This window comes from Pongo pygmaeus, chromosome X, assembly GCF_028885625.2.
Source record: "Pongo pygmaeus isolate AG05252 chromosome X, NHGRI_mPonPyg2-v2.0_pri, whole genome shotgun sequence".
Taxonomy (NCBI): Eukaryota; Metazoa; Chordata; class Mammalia; order Primates; family Hominidae; genus Pongo; species Pongo pygmaeus.
In genome coordinates, this window is record NC_072396.2 from 43,072,759 (window position 1) to 43,099,735 (window position 26,977).

The following is a 26,977-nucleotide window of genomic DNA, read 5'->3' on the forward strand; positions in this document are numbered from 1 at the left end:
AGTTATCAAACTATGCAAATACAAAGATGTAAATGCATTTTGCCTAGTGAAAGAAGCTAGTTTGCAAAGCTACATTTGGTGTGATCCCCTTTATATGACATTCTGAAAAAGAGAATACTCTAGACACAGGTCAGTGATTGCTAGAGGTTCAGTGGAGGTGGGGAAAAGTTGAATGTGAGAATCACGGGGGATTTTTTTTAAGGCAGTGAAGCTATTCTGAATGAGACTGTCATGGTGGATACACAATATTGTATACTTGTCAAAACCCATAGAACTAGAGCCCAAAGAGTGGACTTTAATGTATGCAAATTTAAAAACCATTTAGGAGATCAGTGGATCTCAGAATGGAATGCAGAATGTGATTTTTAAAAATCTAACTGTATTATGCATGTGTTAAACAGCATAACTGAAGGGGGGGGTAGAGGAAATATACAAGGTAATGGGTAGAGTCTATAAGACTAAAGATAAAAGGAACTGTACATAAGCACTACTCCAAATGATAAAGTTGTTTCCTATTGGGATATGGGTTAACAATTCTTAAACTACTATACATGGATACTAGGATTACACAATAAGGAAATGGACGGCAGATGGTGGGAGCTAGTTTTTTCATTGTTGGAGCAGAAAGGTTACAGATAAGGAGAAAAGAGTAGAATAATTCATGTGGTAATGGATTGGAATTAAAGACATTAGTATGAACTCATGATTAGTTTAATATAGACACAGATAGACACATACAGAAATGTTTACAGATATGTGTATATACAGCGTTTATATATACAAATGTATTTCCTTGTGCTGTCAGTTTACAGGGCTAGAACCAAAAACACTCCAGTAACAGTGGTCACACATAGTGCACAGATCTTGGTTTCTAATACCATTTTTCGATAAAATAAACCAGGGCTCCTGGGAGAAATGGCTGATTCTAGGACTGGGGCAGGAAATATGCAGATGATCCTGGAACATTTTGTACTGCTAGAAAATAAGAAAGTACTCAAAAAAAAAAAAAAAAAAAAAAAAGAAAAAGAAAAGAAAAGAAAATCCACAGTGGTGGAAGTATGTCAGAAAGACACAGGAGTCAACTGAAAGAGCTCCCAATGGCTGAAAGTGGAATGATTTGAGGATCAAAATAAATAAAGCAGTAAAGCAGTATTAGATTATAAGCCAAAGTATAAAATAAATACCCAGGAGTTCATACTGACATAATAAATAATTGAATAAATAAATGGGGAAGAATATACAAAAATCCCATGTAGAAGAATTCCAGATAATTTATGTAGATACTCCCCTTCAAGAATTCTCACTTATATGTGGACACTAAAACAATCAAACTCAAAGCAACAGAGAGTAAAATGGTGGTTACCAGAAGCTGGGGTTTAGGGGGAATGGTGAAATGATGGTCAAATTATACAAAGCCTCAATTAGGCAGGAGGAATAAGTTTTTTTTTCTTTTTTTGCTTTGAGATATATTGCACAGTGTGGTGAATATAGTAAAAATAATATCGAACATTTAAAAATTGCTAAGAGACTAAATTTTAAATGTTCTCAACACAAAAAATGTTAGGTATTTGAAGTGAAGGATAGGTTAATTAGCTTGATTTTATTATTCCATATTGTATTCATAAGTCAGAACATCATTTTGTACCCCATAAATGGGTATAACTATAATTTGTCAATTTATATTTAAAAAACAAAAATTAAAAAAGAAACAACATATTAATATTGGTTCATTAATTGTTACAAATGCGCTATACTAATGTATGAAGTTAATAATAGGGGAAACTGGGTGTGGGGTGTTTTGGAACTCTGTACTATCTTAATAACTTTTCTGTAAGTCTGAAACTATTTTAAAATTAAAGAAAGTTCATTTAAAATTGCAATGCCAAAATAGAATATTCAATTTTTTTTAGATATGAGACCTTTATTTTTTAACACAAAGGAGTTGCTCTGGAATCTATTGCTAGAGCATTGGGAATTCAATGCGCTGTTATTATTCACAAAGTCCAGATTTTATCAGCAAAGTCTTCCCATCTTGTTCCTCTGCCTTTATTAGCATTTGCAACTCTCTCAATTTAGCATAGTTCACAATGTCATTACCATGCTGGTTATTTCCTCTTCCAGATCATTAAGTTAAAATAGACCAGCTCCCACACCACACCCTATGGCAGTTTTGGGACCTTGTCCTCAAATGGCTACAGATCTGTGAAGTTAGAAACCAGCTAAATAATAATTATCTGTAAATGGCAATTTCCTAACTTAATTGGTTGAATTTCATTCTGCAGGTGGTGATATTAAAGCAAACACTTTCCTGCTGTCCAAACAGACACACTCTGGTTCTGAATTATGATGGAAAGGTAACCAAGTGAGCTTGTTGTGGCATATTATTTGTCACTCCCCAGGGCTAATTGTTTATATCTTAGAAAGCTGATCATTATCAGATCGGTATTTCCATGATCCTCTTTTATCACTTTATACTACTTTCCTGTATGTAGAGTGTTTAGTAGAAACAAAACCACATGTCTGTCACCAACTACATTCTTCCTCTGGACTTACTAGTCATACAGAAAAGTACCCCTATTGCAGGCATAAAGCTCAATGAATTCTTAAAAGGTGAACACACTCTTATAATCAGTGTAATCAGGACACAGATCAAGAAACAGAACATTACCAGCACCCAGAAACCCGTCCAGGCTTCACCTGCCACATCCTCAACATCAAAGAGTAACCACTATCCTGGTTTTGAAATAATAGATTCACTTTGACTATTTACTGCATGTTTTAAACAAATTGAATTATAGCGTCCATTGGGTCCGACTTCTTTTGCTCAACATTATGTTTGTGATATTCATCCATGTGTTGCATGTAGTTGTAGAGAATTCATTTACATTGCTGTATAGCATTCCATTGTGTAAATATACCAGAATTTATCTGTTCAATTGCTGTTGTGCATTTGGGTGGTTTCTAGTTTTTGACTTCTAAGAATAATGCTGCTATTTAACCTTCTAGTTAGCGTGTATTTTTCGGTGACCATATGAATGCATTTTTGTTGGGTATTGTTTAGCTTTGGCAGATATGTTAGGCAGTGTATAATTAAATACTCAGAGCTGAAATTCAGATAAACCTGGTCTTAAATTTGGCTCTACTACTTACTAGGAACTCGGACAAGTCACCCAACTTCTCTAGGCCTTGCTTCTTGTAGTCTGTCAAGTGAAGATTTAAAAAGTTCCTGCCTCATAGGGCTGCTGTTCATATTAAAAGAAATAATGTATGGCCATGATTTAATACAGTGCTTGGCATACAGCAAGCATCAATAAATGTCAACCATTGTGATTTTTTAGTGTTATTTATCGAAAAATTGTTCAATATTATTTAAACTGCAAACAAAGGTGAAATAAACAGATTATTTACAGAAACGTTTTTCACTTGTAAGATCTTGAAAAAATGTGTTCCGACCCTGTGAATACTGTTCTTAAGACCTCTCCACCCAGCCACGCCCCAGCTATTGTTCCTTACTCCCTCACATTCTTAGCGCAAGGACATGCTTGCAGTTAAACCTTCCCCATTCTACAGGCTGCCATAGAAGCTGAGAAGAAAATAAGGGGAATAAGTCTTCATTTCTGTCACAGTTTCCTTGTGGGAAGGACTGAAAGGATATTTGATACCTGGGACTCACTGCCAAATTTGTATCCATTTTGAATACTTCATCTATTCTAGATTATTCAGACCAGATCTTCATTATTAAAAATATATTTCATAGTATTATGCAAATACTATGCGGTTCATGTTGAAAATGTCACATATAAAAGATACCCATATCTTTTTGTGTAAAAAAAAAAGCACTCTTTTCTTTCAATATAAATAATTCATGCTTTTGTTACAGGTAGTTAGGCGTGGGTGGGGCAGGAGAGGGCTCTCCCCCCACCCACTAGAAAAGTCAGGTGATGATTTGGCAATTATCGCATTGCCTCTCTTAAAATGATAATTCGGCAGCCAGGGAGAGACTGATGGTCCACACCTGTTAATTATTAATTAAAACTGTTAACTGAATGCAGACGCCAGGGAGAAACAGCTTCTTGGGCATGCATATTAAGAGACAAAAATGGCGAAGTATGATCCTGCCAGGTACATTCCACTGGAAAAAGGAAGAAAGCCTCAGATGGGCATGCCTGTAACTCCCTAAACACACTGCATGAGCTCACTTCTCAAGGGTAAGGAGGGCTCTGTGCATGCGGGCAGCCCACTGTAAGGGAAGAATCATGGTAAAGAGGCGAGCTTATGAAAATCCCAGGATCACGGTTAAATGGGGCACTTGACCGCTCTTTAACCTTTCACGTGCACGCTTGGGTCTCTTCCAAGCGCACCTGACTTTCTTTCCTGTTCTAAGGCCTTTTAAAATAAACTTCTATTCCTGCTGTGGAACTTGTCTCTGTCTCTTTTTCTGCTTTTGTCCCTCAGTCGAATTCTTTCTTCTGAGGAGGCAAGGACTGAAGTCGCTACAGACCCCTAAGGACAGGCCATCGGTAACTCTGGGTAAATCAGATCTCCTCCACGGGTAAGACTTTCTATAAAAATATTGAAAAATACAAGAAGTAGTTTTGTATGCTGTAAATATTCTTGTATGAGAAGAAGAAAATGAAAAATATTTGTAATCCTATTGCCCAGAGATTTCTGGGTAGTCTTTTCAGACTCAAATAAATAATTTTTCAATTACAAAAATGTGGAAAATTTGTTAAAACATAGGAAAGCAAAAACAAAACAACAAATAATAAATTCCTTCTGTTCCTAAGATATAAAACAAAATTTCAACAGAGCTTGCCATTCCATTTTTTCCCCTCCTCTTTTCCTCTCTCCTTCCCTTCTTTTCTCCTCTCTTCTTTCTCTTTCTTTCCTTTCTTCTCTCTCAATATAATAGCATCATTTTATAATACTCTTTTGTAGTTTGCTTTTTAAAAACCTTTTATGGGCATGTCAAATATTTCATATTTCAATAAATATTCATCCATAACTTGATTTTTAATGACTGCATAACATTCTATCTTATGAATAATTTGCCTAACATTTCTCTAGTGTTGAGCATTTATTTTGTTTATACTTATTCACTATTATCAAGAAGGCCATGGTGAACTTTGTTGTATATACATCTTTTTGCATCTTTGATTATTTTAGGATAATTTTATAGAAGCTGAATCAGTGATTCAAAGTTTATATACATTAAAAATATTTTGATAACCATGGCCAAATTGCCTTCTAGAAAGCTTATATCATTTTAATTTCTACTATCAGTTTATGAGAAACCTATTTCATCATGCCTTTGACAGTCCTGAGCATTATAACTTTAATTTTTACAAATGTAATGGGTAAAAAAAATCATTGTTCTTTTATTTTTCTTTGATTAACAGGGAGGTTGAATTTTTCTGGATTTTTAAAAAATTTTTATTCTATGAATTAGTTTTTTATGCCCTTTGACGATTATTCCTAATGTGTTTATGTTTTTCTTGTTGGGTTATTGGCGTTTTATATCTTAAATGATTTTTTGCATGCTTTTTAATGTATTTTTAAATATCTTAAGGGACTAATATTTGCTTTTCTTATTTATTTTTAATATTTTCCTAATTTGTTATATAACACTCATGGTGTCCTTGGATATACAAAAGTTCTAATGCTTTAAGCCTAGAATCAAGTCTTCTTTTTATGTAGTCGTATTTTTAGCTGCTTAGGTTATAATTTCTTACATTATTTTTATACTTAGTAATGCCTTATCAGTCAGAAATCAATGAAGTTGTCACTTATAGTTTCTGCCTTTTGAAAAAAAATGGTTTTGTTCTTAACATTTGACTCTGATTTGTCTGGAATTTACTTGACAGTACGAGATTATATTATGAGATAGAGATCTAACATTCATTTCTCCAAATACATAGTTAATTTTCCAAACCCTATGCATTAAATAGAACATCTAATTCCTATTGCTTTGTGATTCCTTCTTTATCACATTTGAAGTTATAGTATATACTAAAGTGTATTTGCTCCCATTCATCTGTCTTTTATTTATGCAACATATTTTTTAATTTCATTTTTTATTTCAATAGTTTTATTGGGGTACAGGTGGCTTTTGGTTACATGGATGAGTTCTTTAGTGGCGATTTCTGGGATTTTGGTGCACCTATTACCTGAGCAGTGTACACTGTACCTAATATGTAGTCTTTTATCCCTAACCCCCCTTCCACCCTTCCCCTCAAGTCCGCAGAGCCCATTATATTATTCTTATGCCTTTGCATCTTCATAGCTTAGCTCCCATTTATAAGTGAGAACATAAGAATTTTGATTTTCCATTCCTGAGTTACTTCACTTAAAATAATGTCGTCCAGCTCCACCCAAGTTGCTGCAAAAGACATTATTTCATTCCTTTTTATGGCTGAGTAGTATTCCATGGTGTATATATACCACATTTTCTTTATCCCCTTGTTGGTTGATGGGCACTTAGGTTGGTTCTCTATTTTTGCAACTGCAAATTGTGCTGCTATAAGCATGCAAGTGCTTGTGTCTTTTATATATAATGATTTCTTTTCCTTTGGGTAGATACCAGTAGTGGGATTGCTGGATCAAATGGTAGTTCTTTTAGTTCTTTAAGGAATCTCCATACTGTTTTCCATAGTGGTTATGCAACATATTTTTATTGAGTACCTAGACCTACTATGTCCCAGACCCTGTGGTTGTCACTGGAACACATGTTGCTGAACCAGACAGACAGTGTAAACTTCATAAGGACAAGGAGAATCTCATTGTGTTTCTTCCCCCACGTGCTTCTTAACATCAACTTAATTTGAAAGCCTTCAGAAGGTGGGAAACAAGTCTTCATTTTCCATGCACTCTCCATGGTGTTTTTGCCAGGGCCAAACGGACTATAGGGCCTCATAGGAAAATCCATCAAAAAAATGTTCTACTCCTTTCCTCCCACCTTGATTTAGCAAAGGTATAGAGTCTCTTTTTCAAGACGCAGCCATGGTGAATGAGAACATTAGATCTAGAGTCAAGAAACCTGGGTTTGAATTGTGATTATGTACTAACTTCATGCCCTTCAAAAAATATCTTCACTCCTTGGAAACTCAGTTTCCTCATCTTTAAAATGGAGTTAATAGGCCGGGTGCAGTGACTCCTGCCTGTAATCCCAGGAGGCCAAGGCAGGCGGATCACTTGAGGTCGGGAGTTCGAGCCCAGCCTGGCCAACATGGTGAAACCCCGTCTCTACTAAAAATACAAAAATTAGCCAGGAGTGGTGGTGCACGACTGTAATCCCAGCCACTCAGAAGGCTGAGACACGAGAATTGCTTGAACCCAGGAGGCAGAGGTTGCAGTGAACCGAGATCATGCCACTGCACTCAAGCCTGGGCAACAGAGTGAGACTCAGTGTCCAAAAAAAAAAAAAAAAAAAAAGGTAAAAATAAAAAATAAAAAAAAAATGGAGTTAATACTTAAATACCTATAGGAATCTTTGAGTGTGAAATGAAAATTGGTGTTAAAACTCTGAAAATTGTGAAATGTCATGGAGATAAAAATTATTATTTTCATTTTTAGTCAAACTAAAGTACAAATAACCTGAAAGCAGGGCTCATATCTTGCTGCCTTTGTGACCCCCTCTGCCTAAGTACACTATTTACTTAGTACTTGTACTGACAGGAAGCCCTAACCAAATATTTATTGAATACATAAATAAATTCCCCTGCTCAGGTAGATGCTCTTCTAATATAACCTAATGGAAACACCCCCTGCCAGAAAGCCTAAGCAAATAACTCATTATTTGCTCTGGATTTTAGTTGGCTTTAGTAGATTTTACATGTATCCCAATACCCCAGAGTTTGGGAGCCATCTTAAATATTGTTTAAAAGAATAAAAAGGATCTATAAGATAACACATTAAGCCTTTGATATTTGAAAGAGATACTTCCCTAAACCCTCACAAATCTCCAAATTTGTAAATACTATGATAATGCACACTTTCCATCACTGAATACAGTAAAATGTAACTAAAATATTTGTGATCAAATTGTTGGTGATTCTGTAAGTCCACTGGCTCCTTAGACTTAAGTTCAACTGGTTGGCCTTTGCTTTCTTTTTGGAGGTAGTTTCTCCTGTTAGCTCCGTAGTCTGCCCTGCTAACAGGCACCAGCAGACTTCTTGAACACTGAAGCTAGGATGAACAGAGATTATGCCCAAATTGACCTCCCTCCTCAACTTTAAATCTTTTCTATCAGGATAATAATTCACAGACCTTAATAAAATTGATGAGGCCAGATGAATAGCCAGGAGGTTGAGGAGACTTGAAAGCCGAAAAAAGTGGGTATTTTGAAGTCATTGGTCCTGTCAGAGTTTTAATCTCATTTTACAGATGAGGAAAAGTAGGACTCAAGAAGATTTAATAACTTGCCTAAGGTCAAGGAGCTGAAAGAATCAGTGCTTCAAACTCTGCTAGATCTATATTTCATACTCCTAACCATCTTGTTCTATGGAAATGCCACGGACTCTTTTGGATGCCAATTTTTTCCTGTTAGGTATTCAATAAGTGCCCAGATAAATTTAAGAATTGTGGGGAACGATTTAGACTTGCTATGCAACTGGAAGGTGAATTTTATTCTGTTTCAAATCTCTCTGTGAACAATAGGAAGGATTAAGCAGCTGGTAAGCAATTAGGGGTCTGAACAGCTGAGCCCCACACTGAGCAAGACAGACAGTCTGCCAAGTGGCAGTGAGGGTGGGCCCCAGGTGCTCAGTGCCAGTTCAGTCTGGCAACTTGGTGACCCCAGGGATTCTGATTCCTGCAGCCCCACAGCACCTCCACTACTATGTTTAATAATTTCCGCATCTGTCAGCAGATACCCAGACATCCCCGATTCTCATGCTGATGGGCATTTGCTCTCACATGAAAACTGGGATGAGGAAGGCCTAGATGTCTGGATCCCCAGCTAAGACAGGGGTTTGTTACTGCAGTGCCAGAGTTCTCTTTTGTGCCTCTTCTCAGCACCTGCTTGGCATGTTGAGGATACAAAATGTGCCTCCCTATCATAATGCACCCACCCCATGCCCTACCCCAAGTTATCTGAAAGGGAGGCCTCGTCTCACTTATCCTATTTTCTTAGGGTAAAGAAGATAGGTCCATCCTCCCATCAACCCCAGCTCTCCTCTGGGAGAACCAAACCCTCTCAAGAGTCCTCCCCTTTCAAATTTGGAAGCACAGGTCTCTTTTAAACATTGCAAGGATTATCTATTACTCATCAAATCCTATGGTCTTTATTACAGTATGCCAAATACACATTTTGGCCAAATGCTAAAAGGCCAGTGTAAAAATTCATATTTGGTCAAAGCCGAGGCCAAAGTGGAAAATAACCCTCATAAAATGACCTTCTAGGTCATAAGGATACATCTGAAAATATATCAAAATATTTATTATTAAAAATCTAGTAGTCACCTTTCATGAGATTGACATTATAAACCAGGGACAATATTTTCTCATGTACTGTCATCTGCTGGATTGTTTGTGTGGTCACTGTACTGTACAAGTGTGATACCAAATGGATGCTCACTTTCAAGTGAGGTTGGTGGGTAAACAAGATTTTTTGAGGCTTGTTTTGTCAAGTAGGATTCTGCTGGGGCTAAGGCTGCCACCACATTATTGAGCCTTTCTTTCTTTCTCCTAGTAACCAAGTAAGGTTAAGGATATTTCCTCCTCATCTCTTGGACTTGAACACCGGTTCATGGTGAGGCACTTTAATTGAAGCAATCCTCCCCAAATGAAGCTCTATGCATTGCTTGGGGAAGATGCTTTCTTAAATTTTCAGAAACAGTCTTACATGTTATCTTGTTTCATATTATTAATGATATGAATAATCATGATTATTCATATCGTTATAATCGTATTTCATATGATTATAATGAAAATAATCTCCCAAAAAATAGATGTATGGTGTAGTCTAATCTCTATTGTTTGCCCTTGTATTGTTACTGAATTTAAGTTTTTATAGAATACTAGTTGGCTTAGAAAGGAATTAATGTTCTTTTTAAACTTATCAACCAATACTCAGTATGTATCAACTGTCAATCTACATCTCTACTTATTTAACTACTTGGAAGTTCTTAATAGTTGTTTTTGAATATAAAATTAACAGCTTTCACGTCACCATTAATTGTAGTAGCGTTTAACTTTTGCAAAGATAAATATGCATTCATACTTCAACGGTTTGAAGGAATTTCAATGTACAAAGCACATAAGGAGATTTTTTGTTCCATGCTACATTAGAATATCTACCTCTAAGTTTCCATTAGAATTTGAATGTGAACATTCTGATAATATCAATTAATCAGGGTGACATGTCTTGTTCATCTCACAAATGTTATGTTTACTAAATATGAGGGTAATATGCATCATGACGTGATCATTGATTGTTCACAAATGACCAGAAATGATATAGGTGTTTAGTTGTGTTTTGTTTTTGCCTTTCCAGGACCAAGACTAATGCAGATTTTGTCTTAATACTGAATCTAAAACGTCATGTTGGATACATCTTTAGTTTTCATCTTAAATACTTTTAGGACCGTGTTCAAACCAGCCCTCCTTTGAAAGGTCATCCCTTCACTTGACCCTGATGTTCCTGCTAACTACTGGTCCACTACTTCCCTTCTTTCACGGGCATACCTCTCAACAGAGGTCTTCCCTCTTTCCTTCTAATCCACAGTACTCACTCATTCATTCATCAAAGATTGTCTGAGCTTGTGTAATGTGGCAGGCATCCTAGAGATACAGCTGAAAGTAAAACACTGCTTTCTTTCAAGAAGCTTATATTTCTAGAGGTGGAAAGATGGGTAAACATGGGATTACTATATATAGTCTGTGATTAATGTTATGAGGCAAGAGAGCACAGGGTGCTGTGGTAACTCCTAGGAAGGTGGCACCTAACCCAGCCTAGAGAGGCAGAGGTAACTTTCTGGGGTTTCCCACTGAGGCTGGTTAGAAGAAAGCCAAGAAAACCCCATACCAAACCAGACATGAGCATTAATTTGGTTCTTACCCTTTTTGATGACCCCAGTTGGTACTTGGTGTGATTAAATGACCTTCTTGTAAAGTCCGATGGTCCTTGTTTTTCTTTCTGTTTTTGTTTTTTCTTTCAGTGGCCTCTGAGACTTGCAACCATGCACATTTTCCCTTTACTTTCCTGATACTCTGGCTCTCATGGCCTCATCTGCTCCAGTATCCCCTATCCTTGTTGACAACTTTTGTGCTTCCCTTGATGATCTCTCCTTCTCTTCTCTCCATCTGTGTATGGAAACACACCCAGGGCTCCACCCGTGGCCCCTGGAATTGTCTTCTCCTTCTAGGACAGTTAATCAACCCTCAAGGTTTCTATACCTTTAGTCCAAAACTTCCCTCATTTAATTCCTTTGCACCACACCTCAAACTACCTGTGGATATGTCCCATTGTCTGCCCGTATGTCTATCTCACTCCTATTCTGGCCCTCCTCCTGTAGCAAAGCCCATCACTAGGAAGAGAATGGACATTGGCCATCAACATATCAATTACAATTGGTTTTCTCCTTCTGGGAATGGTAGCAATGGTTTCATTGCAAGCCTCGTTTCAAACTATAGGATATAGATTTTTATCCCGTTAGAGGAATTTTTTACTCCAGCAGACATATGATGTAGTTTTTTGTTTTAGTTTTCTGGCCGGGGCTGTGTGTGCTTCCCAACTCTCTTAAAATAATATGACTGAAAATACATATGGAAACAGGTTTATTGTATATTATTATCAATCAAAACTGAAGAATGTATTTAAATATATACAGAATGTGTATGTGTGTGTGTGTATATATATATCTACATACATATATATACTATATATATACACACACATATATAATGTATATATTTGTTATTTATTGCTACTTAACAAATTATGCCAAAACTTTATGGCTTAAAACAACAATTTATTATCTCATACTTTCCGCGTGTCTGGAATTTGGGAACAGCTTAGCTGAGTGGTTCCAGCTCGGGGTCTCTTGTGTGGTTAGAGTCAGAATTTTGGCTAGGTCTGAAGTCTCTGAGGACTTGACTGGGGCTGCAGGATCTGCTTCCAAGATGGCTCACTCACATGGCTGTTGGCAGTAGGCAACAGTTCTCCAACATATGGGCTACTCCATTGGGCTGCTTGAATGTCCCCATATGGCAATTGGCTTCCCCTAGAGAGAGTGATGAGACAAAGTGGGAGAGAGAGCAGGAGGAAAGGGGTGGGGGGTGGGGGTGGGAAGAAGAGATAGAAAACTGCAATACTTTTTATGACCTAGTTTCAGAAATCACACACCATCACATCTGTCACATTCTATTAACTAGAAGCCGGTCATTACGTCTGACCCACTCTCAGTGGGAAGGGAATTAGGTTCCACCTTTTGAAGAGAGGAGTGTCAAAAACTTTGTGGACATATTTTAAAACTACCACAATTTGTGGAAAGATATCTGCAATAATAAATGCAACATTTTAAAACAACGATTTTATCTGGGAAGTGAGATTATCGATTATTTGTTTATATTTTTCCCATTTTATGAACATGACTATATTAAAATAATAAAAATTTTAAAATATACCAAAATCGTATTATGCTGATGTTGTATAACACTGAACATATTTCCTGAAACATCCTCAAAGGATTTACTGGAAATGGTTTGGCCACAAATGTTTGCATGGCGCAGAACTTCTGAAGTACATATTATTGTTATCTTCAGTTTATCGGTGATGAAACTGAGGCATAGAGAGATTAATTGAGGTTAACAAGCTACCCAAGGTCCTAGAGTAAATAAATATGTGGTATAGATAACATGGGAACCTAGGCAACAGAGTTCTATAGCCCAAGCTCTTAAACTAAATGAAACATCCACAATACATATTGGACTGTATAGAATCACATTGTAGATCTTACAAACAATAGCTCAGAGATGTGAAACAGTCAAGGGTTCATCTTAGTCAGGGAAATCTTCATTAAAAAAGGTGGACAGTGAGTTGTGCCTTAAAGAAAAAGTGAGATTTGAGTAATCTAGGGTTGACATTCCAAATGAGGGACACAGCCTGGCTGAGGCTTAAAAATGGGTTGGGGCCTGGCCTTTCCAAGCATGTCCCAGTGAGAAGATTAGTGCAGGTAAAGTTGAGTGATTCCTGGTAAGTTGTGTGAGTTAAGGCAAAATGGATTGAGATGGTGGTAGGGGTGGGATGCCAGATTCAGAGGAACCCCAGATGCAGGCAGGAGGTCAATTTGTATTCATACACAGACTTGGAGATCTTGGCCCTTTACCATCAGGAAGGAACTTAGAAATGTTGTGGCTCGTGCCCCTTATTTTAAATATAGGAAATTATATGGAAGAAAATGATTCATTCACCCCAAATGCATTTCTTATTTATTCTGTTATGTTAAATGTTGTTGGACAGTTAAAGCATTTTTAAAAAACATCTTAATTATTACATTTTTACCATTAATTTTTTTTCTAGTACAAAGAATAAGGAATCCTTTTACTAAATTAGGCTACTTCAGGCTATAGCTTATTCCATACTAATTGAACCTATAAGAATTCTGTGTGCTAGACTAGGACACTGGATTCAAAGAACATCCATTTCCAGAATTACCCAGTGCACTTCATGCTCACGTGGGGAGATTTACTTACTTATTTATTCGTTTGTTTAGTATATCATGTTCTGGATACATAGGGCTTCTCAAACCAGATATACAAACCTGTTTGCAAGGACTAAGCAGTTTAAAGTCCATGAAAACTTGGAAATTATCAAAGTTAGATGTTTTCAGAAAACATTGGAATTTTATTACTCTCAGAAATAGTTTCCAGATGGAAAATTTAAAAATATCCAAATAATGAAAGACACCCTATTTGGTTTCTTTCCTGTATATCAAAGTCTATGTTGAAATAAAGCACTTAAAGAGCTGGGATCAGTTCTCCATGTTACTTAGCACCCATTTCACACTGTGGGCTCTTAGATGATCTCATAATGTTAGTTACCTAGAAAGGCTGGATGAAATAATTATTTTCCTTCAATGACTAATGATAGCTGGTGGATTTTTATCGCCTTCCCCATGATTTTTTCAGCAAGGATTCAAAGAGGTTTTGCCACATACTAGATATGGGTTCCAACTCCTGGATCATTTTGAATTCCCTAGTTCAGACTGAAGATCACAGGTGATTCAGAGTACACACACACACACACACACACACACACGGCCCTGGGAACTAGGTAGGATGTCTTTATCTTGCTGGGTAATTTCCAGGGTACCAACCTTAGCTTATACATGGTCTCTAGTAATTTCCAAGAATGAATTATAGCTTGCTGTTTCCACCTCTCATCTCTTTCCTCCCTCCCTCCTTTCCTTCCTTTCTAGCAACAATGTAAGAGAAACAATATGCAATTATTGCTGGGGTGCTTCAAAGCCAATCAGGGAAAAGAACTGTATATGTGACATTGTCAAAGAGGTCAGGCCATTAGCAAGGCAATTAATGTACCCTATGATGCCGCTCATTGAGGGTCAAGTCTCCTTAATAGCTAATGTGGGGAAAATAATCTTCAAGCATCCATTAAAGCTCCCAGATAAATGCCCAAGGGAATTAGTTCACTGGGTACCTCTAGTTGGGAACACTGTTCTCCCCTGACCTGAGGCCTTCATACCCAGTCACAGCTCTAGCCTCTCTTAAGTGACTCACCTAGCTCAGATCCACATCCAAAGCACTGCTTAACTTTGCCCTCTTCTCACTCTTCCTGCTCTCTGGGGGGCCTCCTATTCACACACTCCCAGGATTTCCAGTGGACCCTTTCTGACTTCCTTCCCAAACCCAGAATCATGCAATCAACCTTAATTGTCACTATTTTATGTTACCACTTCTCAAGCTTCTTATTGAGTGCCATTTCCTCTGCAATTTTTTTTGCCTCTTTGGTTTTTCTTCAGTTATACTTTCTATCCTTCAGCACTTTACTGTGGTATTTTTTAAAAAAGAAAATTGCCCCTGCTAATGGGGATTAAATCGTGGGTGTATGAAGGCACACATTGAGCAAATGTTTCCCAAAGACAGCATGTATTATTTCCCTCTTTCTGTATTTTGTATTTTTTTAAATGGCAATTTTATTTTGGAGTGAAATAATGCTATAAATGTAATATTGGGGGGAAAAGCTTTAGCTCAATACTTGGTTATTCAGTTATAATTTCTGTCACATATTAATCAGACTTCTGCTGAGATAATGATGCATAAAAAACAATGCTCCAAATCTCAGTAATTTACCCAAAAAAAACCATTTTTTTTCCCTCACTCTTTGGTCTGCGGGCTGACTGGGAGAGCAGCAAGTAGGTGCATGTGAGTGAAACACTGACATGGGGTGGGGCCAGCAAGGAACAGGTGGAAGAAGACGAGACCTCACAGGTGGGCAGGTGGCAGGTTTACAAGGGCCTTATGCAACAAGGAGACAATGGGGAATCCCAGAGCTTTTAAAGTAAAGAAGTGGCAGGATTTTATTTTAGAGAATAACACTGATGTTGTATATAGAATGGGCCAAAGCTGGAGTCCCCTGGAGTCAGGTGCCCACCCAGAAGGGTGTCACAGGAGTTGAGGCAGGAGCTAAGGAGCCTATGAGGTAGGACTTTGGGCTGTAAGGAAAGGATGCAGAGCACAGATACTAGAAATTCATTCCAGGAGGCAAAAATCGTCAGTCTATTCGATGTAGGGAGTAGGGGAGGAGAGGCTAGGGTGAAACCAACATTCAAAGGCCATCTAGGAAGAGGGTGGTGAAGCCCTGGAGAGAATAGGTGAGTTCAGTAGAAACCGAGGAAAAGGAGGACCTTGGCATCTTGCAGACCCCTCCAGGATAAAAAGGGAAGGTGTGAAAACTTGTTTCCTTAGCCAGAAAATTAGTTCAGAATGTGGGAGAGGCAACTGACTACAATGATGATGATGGCAGCAATTACCATTCATTAGGTTGACAATGAGCCAGATGTTGTCTCTTTTTATTGGATTATTTCATTTGAATCTCACAACAATCCTGTGGAATAGGTACTATTACTATCCCCATTTTACAGATAAGGAACTGACATGCAGAATTGGTAAGATTCCAGAGACACCCAGCTGATAAGTGGTAAAGCGGAAATTTGATTCCAGGTGTGTCTGCTTCTTCATCTCTGCTTGGTGAGACAGTTGTTACCCCAGTGTCAGGCTGATATTCAGGTAGAGCAGACTGGCATATGACTAGAGGGATGATTTCACACTTCTCTGAAGTCCTCTTGAAATAGTCTGAATTATATAATTCAGTGCCTTTATTTTCACAATCATTGTTCGGTTGATGGATTGATTGATTTCAGTGGTTTCATGACAATCATCTTCCTAACTAATAAAGTTCACCCCTTACGAGAGCAGCACTTTTCACTTCACAAATATCTTTCACATGCATCTTCTCATTTGCTTTTTACAAAAATGCTGACGGGAATGCAGGATGGATATTATGATCACCACCTTTTAGTCCAAAGGTCAGCAGAGATTTTCCTTAAAGGGCCAGATTCTAAAGATTTTAAGCTTTGTGAGCCATATAGTGTCTATGGCACTACTCAGCTCTGCCATTATAGCATGAAAGCAGTCATAGACCAATACAATACAATACAATACAGTACAATACTAAATTATTGAGCATAGCTGTGTTCCAATAAAACTCTATTTACAAACATAGATGACTGTCTATATTTGGTATGTGGGCCATAGATTGCCAACCCTTGCTCTAGGTAAATAAACTTCCATGCAAAGTGATTAAATGATCCTCCCAATTTTATATAGCTTGTAGAAGTCTGAATGGAACCTAGACCTCTTGCTTGCTTTATTCATTTAATAAATATTTATTGAGTCCCCATTATGTGTCAAGCACTATTGTAAGTACTGGGGACAAAAAAGGTCCCTAGCCCCAAGGAGCATGCATATTTTGGGGATCCATATGATGAACAAGTAAATGAGCAAAGAAGATAAATTCAGAAAGTGAAAAGTGCCATAAGGAAAATACAACTGTGAAAGAGGGCAACTGTAGCTACAGGAATCAGTGTGATCCAGTCTGAAGCAGAAAAATGTGAACTGAAATCTGGAAAAAGGGAATAAGCAAATTATGCAGAGATTTTGGGATGATTATTACAGGCAAATGGAATAGCCAGTGGAAAAAAAAATAAGTGTGGCTAGAGCAAAGTAAATAAGGAAGAGGAGATCTGAGAAATAACAGGGGGCAGATAAAGGCAAGAATTATAAACCATGGCAAAAGATGTGGATCTTATTTGAAGTGAAGTGAGAAGTCAGTTCTTTCCTGGTTATAACATTCCATCTTTCCTTTTGTGTCTTCTCTGCTGCCTAAGCACGAGGAAGATACTTTCAGAATATATTGGTTGATTGATGGGTTCTGTCACTGAGGTGCCTTCAAGGCATGAAAGAATTAACACGCTGGGCTCATTGAAGACCCTTATGAGGGGACATATTTAATAGATCCTCTTTCATTGTAGGTTTCCAAGAAGCCTGTGCCTAATGCTTTTTTTCAGGGACAGCATGGTGGCCCTTTGTTCTCTCCTGGGGTGATTCTGGGCACCATCCAGACCATTTGCTCTGGCCCTGGCTCCCTGGCCTTATAGGCTTTGCCATCATTTGACAAAACACTCCAATAGCTAGGAGTGAGATGTCTCTGACATCAGAGCCACTTTGTCAGGATGAGACATCATGGTGGATTAATAGTTTTGTGGCAATCCAGTTCTAAGTGTACAATCGACCAGCTGTGAGTAAGCAACTCAAAGAGTTGTTGGACTGGTGAAATAAACTTATGTATGTTCAAGTCCTAGTATACTGCCTGGCCCTTACAGTGCCCAGTGGAATTCAGCTGCCTTTTCTTCCCAAATGCTCTTGTATTTAGTGTTTACTAGCCATGTCCCATTGAAAGCAGTGATTCAATTAGCATCTTCATTTCATTAGGGCTTACAAAATACTAAAATATTTTAGCAAGACTTAATTTAAAGTAAACTGATGCAGTTCGGCCATCTCTGAAATTATTGACTTTTCAGAGAGAATTGTTGTGGTGGATACTGGGATGTTCCTCCACCCAGATTCCCCTTCAACAGAGGATGGGTTGTCCCAGCCACTGGAAGTGCAGTCGGCAGTCAGCCTTCAGTGTCAGCTGCTTCGGAGATTGCCTCATGCTACAGAGAGGAGCCTCACCAACTATTTTGGCCCAATTTGTGACAACTCTGAAGGCTCCAGAGCTTCTCAAGGAGGTTAGCTGAAGCTATTGTTGAGCTTGCTTCACAGCTCAACTTCTCCCTCTATCCAATCCTGCTGCCGTCTCCTTCTTTCCACAAGTGTAGATCCTAAGATCATTCTCTAAAAAACATCACCCATGGTTAAACTCCACCCAGAGTCTACTTTCCAGAAAACCCAACCTGTAACAATTGGGTACAGGTGTCGGTGTTAGCATTCCTGTGATCTTCTATTAGTGAATTTGGTGCTCATGTATAGTACTTCCTTACAATCGTTAGCATTTATGTCCTGTGTCTGAAAGGGTATATGACCTATGTATTGTTTACAAATGACTTTTCTTCTGTAAGGTTTAAAAGTGACAGAAATGTAAAATATTAACTGAAGCACCTGGAACATATTTCTCTATGTTATAAGAGCTAAAAGAATTTTAAGGGATCTTTGATTACTAAATATTCATTAAATATGAATGACATGGATGTATATCAAATGAGAGGTTAATTACAGACTTATCTATGAGGTTACGTATCATATCAGCATGCAAAAGAAGGAGAACATCCTGGCATTTGAGGGGTTAATTCAGGGTCAGAAAGATTAAGAAATTTAGAAACTCATAGAAAAGATGGTATATCATATTTATTTGAATCCCAGGCTACTGAGAGTTTGCAAATGCTTTTAAATGATTGTACATGGCAGCCTGTGTCCTTAGCAGAGAATGTCCTTGGGCAAATTAGTCTTAGAGAGGTTAAATGAGGGTTGTTGTGGTGATTAAATGAGAAAATGGATAGATGGTACATGGTAAGTGCTCAATAAATGTTAGCTTCTGCTGTTGTTATTCAAAGTGGCATCTGGCTAGCAGTCCCCAGGGAAGCTTCTCTCAATATCTAACAAAAACACTAATGAAGGCCTAGGGGAAAAAAAATAAAGCTCCCAACATGGAAAATAAGACTGATGGGTAATCTAATACCAGAACCATGAAAAAACTGGAACTAATTCCCGGACAGAAGGAGCTGGGTTTGGACACAAAATCAACTTCATAAAAGGTAGAAAAATAGTTCGTGCTTCTGTCACTGGAGATTCAGGATTTGAACCAGCCAGAAACTTAGGGGCATCTCTCTTTTCTCCTGGGTATGGGAACAGACAGTACATCTACAGGCAACAGGTTGGTAGGGTATTATTTGCATGGGGTCTTTGTAGGAAGACCCCAGGTAGCAGTGTAGGCTGAGAATTGTAATTTTTGACATAACACATCAGTTCAGAGTACCAGAGAACCAGACGGTGAGGTAGGAGAAGACATCAGATTGCAAGGAACAAAGGCGCACAAAATTAAGTTCCACTTAACTTGCTCATCAACTTGTCATTTTGTTGTAAATAGTAAAAGAGTGTTTTACCACTAGCATAGGACAGTGTGCAGGACAAAGGACTAGCTAAGACAAATAAAGAAAAAAGTAGCAATGGGGCCTGTGAAATATACCACAGAACAAGGAAACAGTATCTAGAAGATTCAGGAGAAAAACTTCTGATAATTAAGTGAATCCAGAGGAAAGCCTCAAAAAACTATTTGACATTTGCAACACAGCACAGGAAGACATAATCTTCATGAAATAGCTGTGGAACATTAGAAGGACGGCACTGAATATTATTTAAAAATTTGATTATAAAATCAAATTAAAATGTCAAAAATTATTCCAAAATGAGAAAATACATGATTTTAAGAAGATGATAGACTTAAAATCCTTTATTATGTTATTAATAAAAACAGGTTTATTGGGCCCTGGCAGTGAGGGTCAAGAACATATGACTGTATTGTATCCCTTCTCTCAAACAGAGGAAAATCAAATGATACAATTTCACTGCTCATTCATAAGGATTAGATAGAGTGCAAAGCGTTTATAAAAATAACTTCTAAATGACTGTTAACAGAATTAAAGTCAATTATTGTCGAAGAACAGAAAACAAAGGAAACCAGAAGGAAGAACTAAAAATAGGAAGGCGTAGAATAAGATGACAGAAGCCAAATTAGTGATAACAATATTGTAAGTAGGTTAAACCAGTGGTTTTCAAAATTGTAAGCACTTGAAGCTTATTTTCAAGTGAAATACTATGTTTAATCACAAACCACAAAGCTGTACTTTTTTTCGGTTGCATGTGTTTATTATAAAGCCAATTAATGAGACCAAAGTTAATGAAAAGTAGCCTCCACTGAGTGCATACCACCAGTCCTTGAGCTGTCAGTTTTTTTGAAAATTGATCTATAGATGAATACAATTCCAATCAAAATATTGTAGGTGTGAAAAGGTAAAACGTCCCCCTTCATCCTCTGAAGGCTTGCTGAAAATGAACCGACAAAAGGCAAATTAATAGAAAAAAAGGCATACAAAATGTATTTTAACATGTATAGAATGGGAGAATTTCAGGAGAATGATTACTCAACAACTCAATAGGGATACAGATGCTTGCACCTTTTTCATAGGGGAAGGGAAGTGGGGGAAATGTGGCAATTTGAGGGATAGTAAGTGATTTTTAGGGAGAAATGAATAGGCCTAATGCTAAGACAATGGTAAGCAAATAATTTTCTTTGGAAATTGAGTGGGATAGAGAGTAGACAATGGTTTGGGATGAAGTTTTTCTGGGGTTTTAGATGTGATGCTGAAGTTTTAGTCTCTTTAGGTCCAGTAGCAAGGGGAGGTCAGAGAGATTTTGAGGCTGTTTAGTTCAGCTGTATTTCAGAGTGAGGTGAAATATTCTGGTTTCCTTCATAACAATGTAATTTTTATTAGAAAGTGACAAAATGAGTCTAAAGAACATTTTGGAAAAATTAAGAGAAAATAAACCACAAATCTAAAAAGAAGAGTATGAGGGGGGTGAAGTTGCTATGCCAGATATTAAAACATACTGAAACGCTCTAATAATTAAAAGTGTGATACTAGCTCCAGAATATCCATAGGACTTTAAAAACCCAACTATATGTGCATGTGTTTATATTTTTTAATTTAGAAAAGATTGCAATTCAACTCAATTAGGAAAATATGGATTATTCAACAAGTGATGTTAAGCCAGATGTTTAACATTGAGAAAAAATTCAGTTAACAAAATTAATTATAAATGTATTAAAGACAGAAAGTTTAAAAGTGAAGACATAAAAGTAAGAATAGAATATATAATATAATATAAGATAATATGGAAAATAATATATGCTTGTTGTGGAGAATCACTTTCAAAACATGACATCAATGGCTTATACCAGAGATTCACTGCTGAATTTAGAATGTAGCCATGCCCATTCATTGACATATTGTCTATCGCTGTTTTTGCCCTACAAAAACAGCATTGAGTAGTTGCAACAGAGACCATTAAGCTGGCAAAGCCGAAAATATGTATTTTCTGACCCTTTACAGAAAAAGTTTGCTGACACCTGTCATAAACCATACAATAATTTTATGTGGTCAAATCTAAAAACCTTAGCACAGAAAATAACATTGTAAGCAACAAGGAACTGGGAAGAATATTTGTAGTATGTGTGGCATAAAATGGTTGCAATATATATGTTAGATATATAAACAGCTTTTACAAAAAACTAAGAAAAGTTGTACGCTAGTAGAAAAATGGTCAAAATACAGAAACAGGCAATGAACAGCATAGGTATGATAAATAGCCAGTAAACCAATGTTTAAATAAACATATTCAAAAAATACCACAAACAGATATTAGCAGGGGTCCCCAGCCCCTTGGCTGTGGACTAGTACTGTCTGTGGTCTGTTAGGAACCAGGCTGCACAGCATGAGGTGAGCAGCAGATGAACATACCGCCTGAGCTCCACCTCCTATCAGATTAGCAGTGGCATTAGATTCTCACAGGAACGTGAACCTATTGTGAACTGCATATATGAGGGATCTAGGTTGCATGCTCCTTATGAGAATCTAATACCTGATGATCTGAGGTGGAACAGTTGCATCCTGAAACTATCACTCCTCCTCCCTCTGTTTGTGGAAAAGTTGTGTTCCATGAAACTGGTCTTTGGCGCCAAAAAGGTTGGGGACCACTGGATATTAGGAAACCAAAAGAAGAAAAATACTCAGTGTGGGCCAAAATATGGAAAAACAGAGTCTCATGAGCTTTTGGTGGATGTGAAAACTGAAGAGGAATTGGTAGCATGTAGGAAAACCTTTAACATGTATATACCCTTTTTTTTTTTTTTGTGATGGAGTCTTGCTCTGTCGCCCAGGCTGGAGTGTAGTGGTGCAATCTCGGCTCACTGCAAGCTCCGCCTCCCGGGTTCATACCATTCTCCTGCCTCAGCCTCCCCAGTAGCTGGGACTACAGGCGCTCGCCACCATGCCTGGCTAATTTTTTGTATTTTTAGTAGAGACGGGGCTTCACCGTGTTAGCCAGGATGGTCTCGATCTCCTGACCTTGTGATCTGCCCGCCTCAGCCTCCCAAAGTGCTGGGATTACAAGCGTGAGCCACCATGCCCGGCCGTATATACCTTTTGATAAAGCAACTCCACTACAAGGATTTACTCTAAGTAAGTAGCTAAGGAGTGGTACAAAGATTAAGTTCCAAGGATGTTCATTACAGGATTGTATATAACGGCAAAACATTGGAAGCAAATTTAAATATAAAAGCATATTGCATTTTTTAAGTAAATTATCAACTCATGGGATAAAATTTTCTAAGCTATTGATATTATGTTGTTGGACTCTTTTTTTTTTTTTTTTTTTTTTAAAAAAAAAGCACAAATGTTTAGAATATATTCCTGAGAATAGAAGCTAGGTCAAAAAACAACGAATACATTGTAATTGCATTTTTGAAAAGAAATTCGCATAAGAATTTTTGGCAAACATTGGTTAATATTAGTTACAACTGCCTTGTGGGATAACAGATGACTTTTATTTTCTCCTCTTTGCTTATTCATATGTCATATGTAAGTGTTTTATTGAACTGTCTCATCCCTGTGGGGTATGAAGAGGAAATGGTTTTATTTTTCTCCATTCTAAGCTCTCACTCCCACAACTGTGCCATATGAAAAATCCCTCCCTGCTGGCTCACAGACTCCTTAAGGACATTTTAGGATGATTCCTTAACTTTGCTTTTTGGATATTAAAAATCTGTCCATTTCATTTACCCTTCAGAACTTTTCTCTTTCCCCAGGGCCTGAGAGGTTTGTGGCTTGAGGGGCGTGAAGTGAATACAGTTTGTGGTGAGCTCCTCTGGGATGCTCTTTCTCTGCCCCTTGCTCTTCCTGCTGCTTGTCTGGTATGGACAAAGGAAAGGAGGAGGAATTAGGGGAAAGAGCCAGTTACTTAGCTGGGCTCCCTTGCAATCTGCTTTTGGTCATTGCTCCTTCTCTGACAGGTCCTAAGTGCCCTCCTTTTGAGGAGGTCGAAACCCCTGCTCTCCTAAGGGGCGATTAGATGTTTACCATTTGCCTTGTTTTTTATCTGTTCCAACTCCCACTTTCTCTCCAGGCCTGCTCAACCGCTAGCCTTCTGGGGTGGGGACATCTGCAAAACTTGCTCAGCTTGGCTTCCTTTGCAATCATTCTCATGACACATGCAAAACTCAGGCATGAATGGCAAACCAAACTTGGGAAGTGCAAGCTGCATCACAGTAGCTCTGCTGTCCCTTCCACTGCTCTTCCCTGCTCAGCAGGGCACAAGGGTGGATCAGTAAGTCCTCTCCCTACTTAGATTTCAAGACAGGACCTGGTACCAGTCTCCACCTCTTCCAGGGAAAGCCAATGTTACTACTGGTGATACCCTCAGAGCCTCTCCTCTGGCTTGACTTTCTTCATATTTGGTTAGCTTTGACAAAAGGAAGTGCTCTGGTCCATTGAAGGGTAGGGAGGAGAGAGAAGGGAATTCAACAGCCCTCCTCACTTCTACAGTGAGCTAGGACTCCAGAAATGTCCCCCTTTTTCCTCTCCCTGTCCCCTCTTATAAATCAGGGATTATGGAATGATGAAAATCCTAGTGGGATTTTTTTCTTTGAATATTTTAGGAAGTTCTTTGTGAAGAATGCACTGATGAATAATGTTATAAAATGTGAAAATTTGAAGTTATTTGAATATTTTTTGAAATCTTTCCAACTGCCCACACATTTTATAATGTGTGGGCAGTTGGAAAGACTTGCTTGACCAGATCTCAAACACATTACACAATTACAGCATAATTATGACCAGAAATGTTGAATGATCAATTTAAGAGAACACATAGCCCTCAAACAGATTCTAGCATATGGAAGACCTTAGTACGTGCTAAAGGAAATATCAGACTAATGAGAAAGGATGACATATTCAACAAAAGTGCTGAGAAAATTATCTTGGAAAAAATATTATGTTACATTCTCATACACCAACATAAATTTCAGATGCATTTAGAATTTAAAATGTAAGCATGAAAATTCTGGAGGATAAAATAGGTAGTTGTAGAACTGATCTTAAATTGAGTAAACTATTTCTCAGCCCCAAAGCAGTGGAAAAAGATACAAAGAAAAAATGATCATTTTCTGAAAACTAAACATATGCAAGTATGTTGTGGGTCTATTGAAAACTCCATCTAAATAGAAGCAAGTGAGATATGTCAAATCCATTCTAGTATAACAGGACAGACAACAGGCTAGTATATTTAACATATAAATATACTACCAGTCAGCAATCAAAGCACTAATGTCTTCATAGAAAAATGGGCCAACATGGAAATAGAAAGGAAAGTTATACTCATGACCCCAAATGATATCAAAAACATATCTGACCTCCCTAGTAATAAAATAATGCAAGCTGGGTGCAGTGGCTCATACTTCTAATCCCAGCACTTTGGGAGGCTGAGGCAAGAGGATTGCTTGAGGCCAGGAGTTTGAAGCCAGTCTGAGCAACATAACAAGACCCAATATCTGTAGAAAATTAAAAAATTAGCTGGGCATGGTGGCATGCACTTGTTCCAGCTATTCTGGAGGCTGAGGCGGGAGGATCATTTGAACCCAGGAGTTGGAGGCTGCAGTGAGCTATGATCATGCCACCACACTCTGGGCAATGGCATGAGACCCTGTCTCTACAAATAAATACATAAATAAAATAATGCAAACCCAAGCAACAGTAAAATACCTTTTCACCAATAAAATAAGAGATTTTAAATATGTGCAAGATGATAACAGAGCAGTGAGGTGATCATTTTTATCCACAGCAGATGAGAGAGTAAATTGCCCTAACTTTTAGGTATGCACTTGAGCATAAAGTAAACAGAGCCTTAAAACTCCTAGGCCTCTTCCACTTAGTTATTGCACTCCTAGCAATCTATCTCAAGGGATGAACTGAATGTTCAGCACAATTTATGCACAAGAATATTAATCATATATTTATAATCATCAAAAGTTGAACAGAAAGACAAATGTTGCATGTTCTCATTTATTTGTGGGAATTAAAAATCAAAACAATTGAACTCATGGAGATGGGGAGTAGAGGATGGTTACCACAAGCTGAGAAGGGTAGTGGGGTGTGGGGAGTGGGGATCATTAATGGATACAAAAACATTGTTATATAGAATAAATAAGGTCTAGTATTTGATAGCATAACAAGGTGGGGATAGTCAATAATAATTTAATTGTACATTTCAAATAACTACAACAGTATAATTGGATTGTTTATAACACAAAGGATAAATGCTTGAGGAGATGGATACTCCATTTACCCTGAGGTGATTATTACATATTGTATGCCTGTATCAAAATATCCCATATACTCTGTAAGTATATGTACCTACTATGTACTCACAAAAAATTAAAAATTAAAAAAGTTGAAAATAAACTATTATACTTTTATTGGGCATTCAAAAAATGCATTACAATGTCTCTATTGGATGGTTTTGGTATCTGTGAGATATGCCAAATATTCCATGTGTTGGAGAATTTTAATTGACATGGCCAAGTGCTTATGTGAAAAAAAGCTAACTACAAAACTATTTATAGCATGACTGATTTTTTGTTTTCAAATCTCAGAAACATGGCTTTGATCATTTTAGTGCTCATGCCTGTTAGATTGTGCTTTTTTCATATAGACAGAGAGAACCTTCCCAAGGCATGAGAATTTCAGCCCAAAAAGGAAACAGAAGGGATTCAGTCCTATATTCCAGTTATAGCAGTCATCCCTGTCCTCTTCACTCTCCTTTCTCAGTGCATCCTCTGTCAAAATTTTTAAAATTGTACTAGATTCAAATATTCAATTTCTATTTTCTTAATTATATTTCTAAATATTTGTTTTTCTTATATTGTTTACATTTTAAGAAAACAGCTTAATTGAGGAATAATTGACATGCAATAAACTGCATGTATTAAATGGTGCAATTTGGTACATTTTGACATACGTATATGCTTGTAAAACCATCACCATAATCAAGATAATGAACATAGCATGATTGGGATTTTATTATAAGAACATATGGCTTGGAAAGAACTATGCCATAAAGCTCAGATTATTTATATTTAACAAATTTTATTTTACTCTTTTGAATGTGTTTTCAAAATTTTCTATGATGCGTATGTGTTACTTTTATGATCAGAAAATCCTTGAGGAAAAGTTAGTAACAGTGACTAAAGGTGTGTGGCAGAGTGGTAGGTCAGGACTTGCTGCCTTATGGAAACCAAATAAAGAGAAATTCTTAGTGAGGAAGGCTCAAGACTTCGAAATCTCATGTA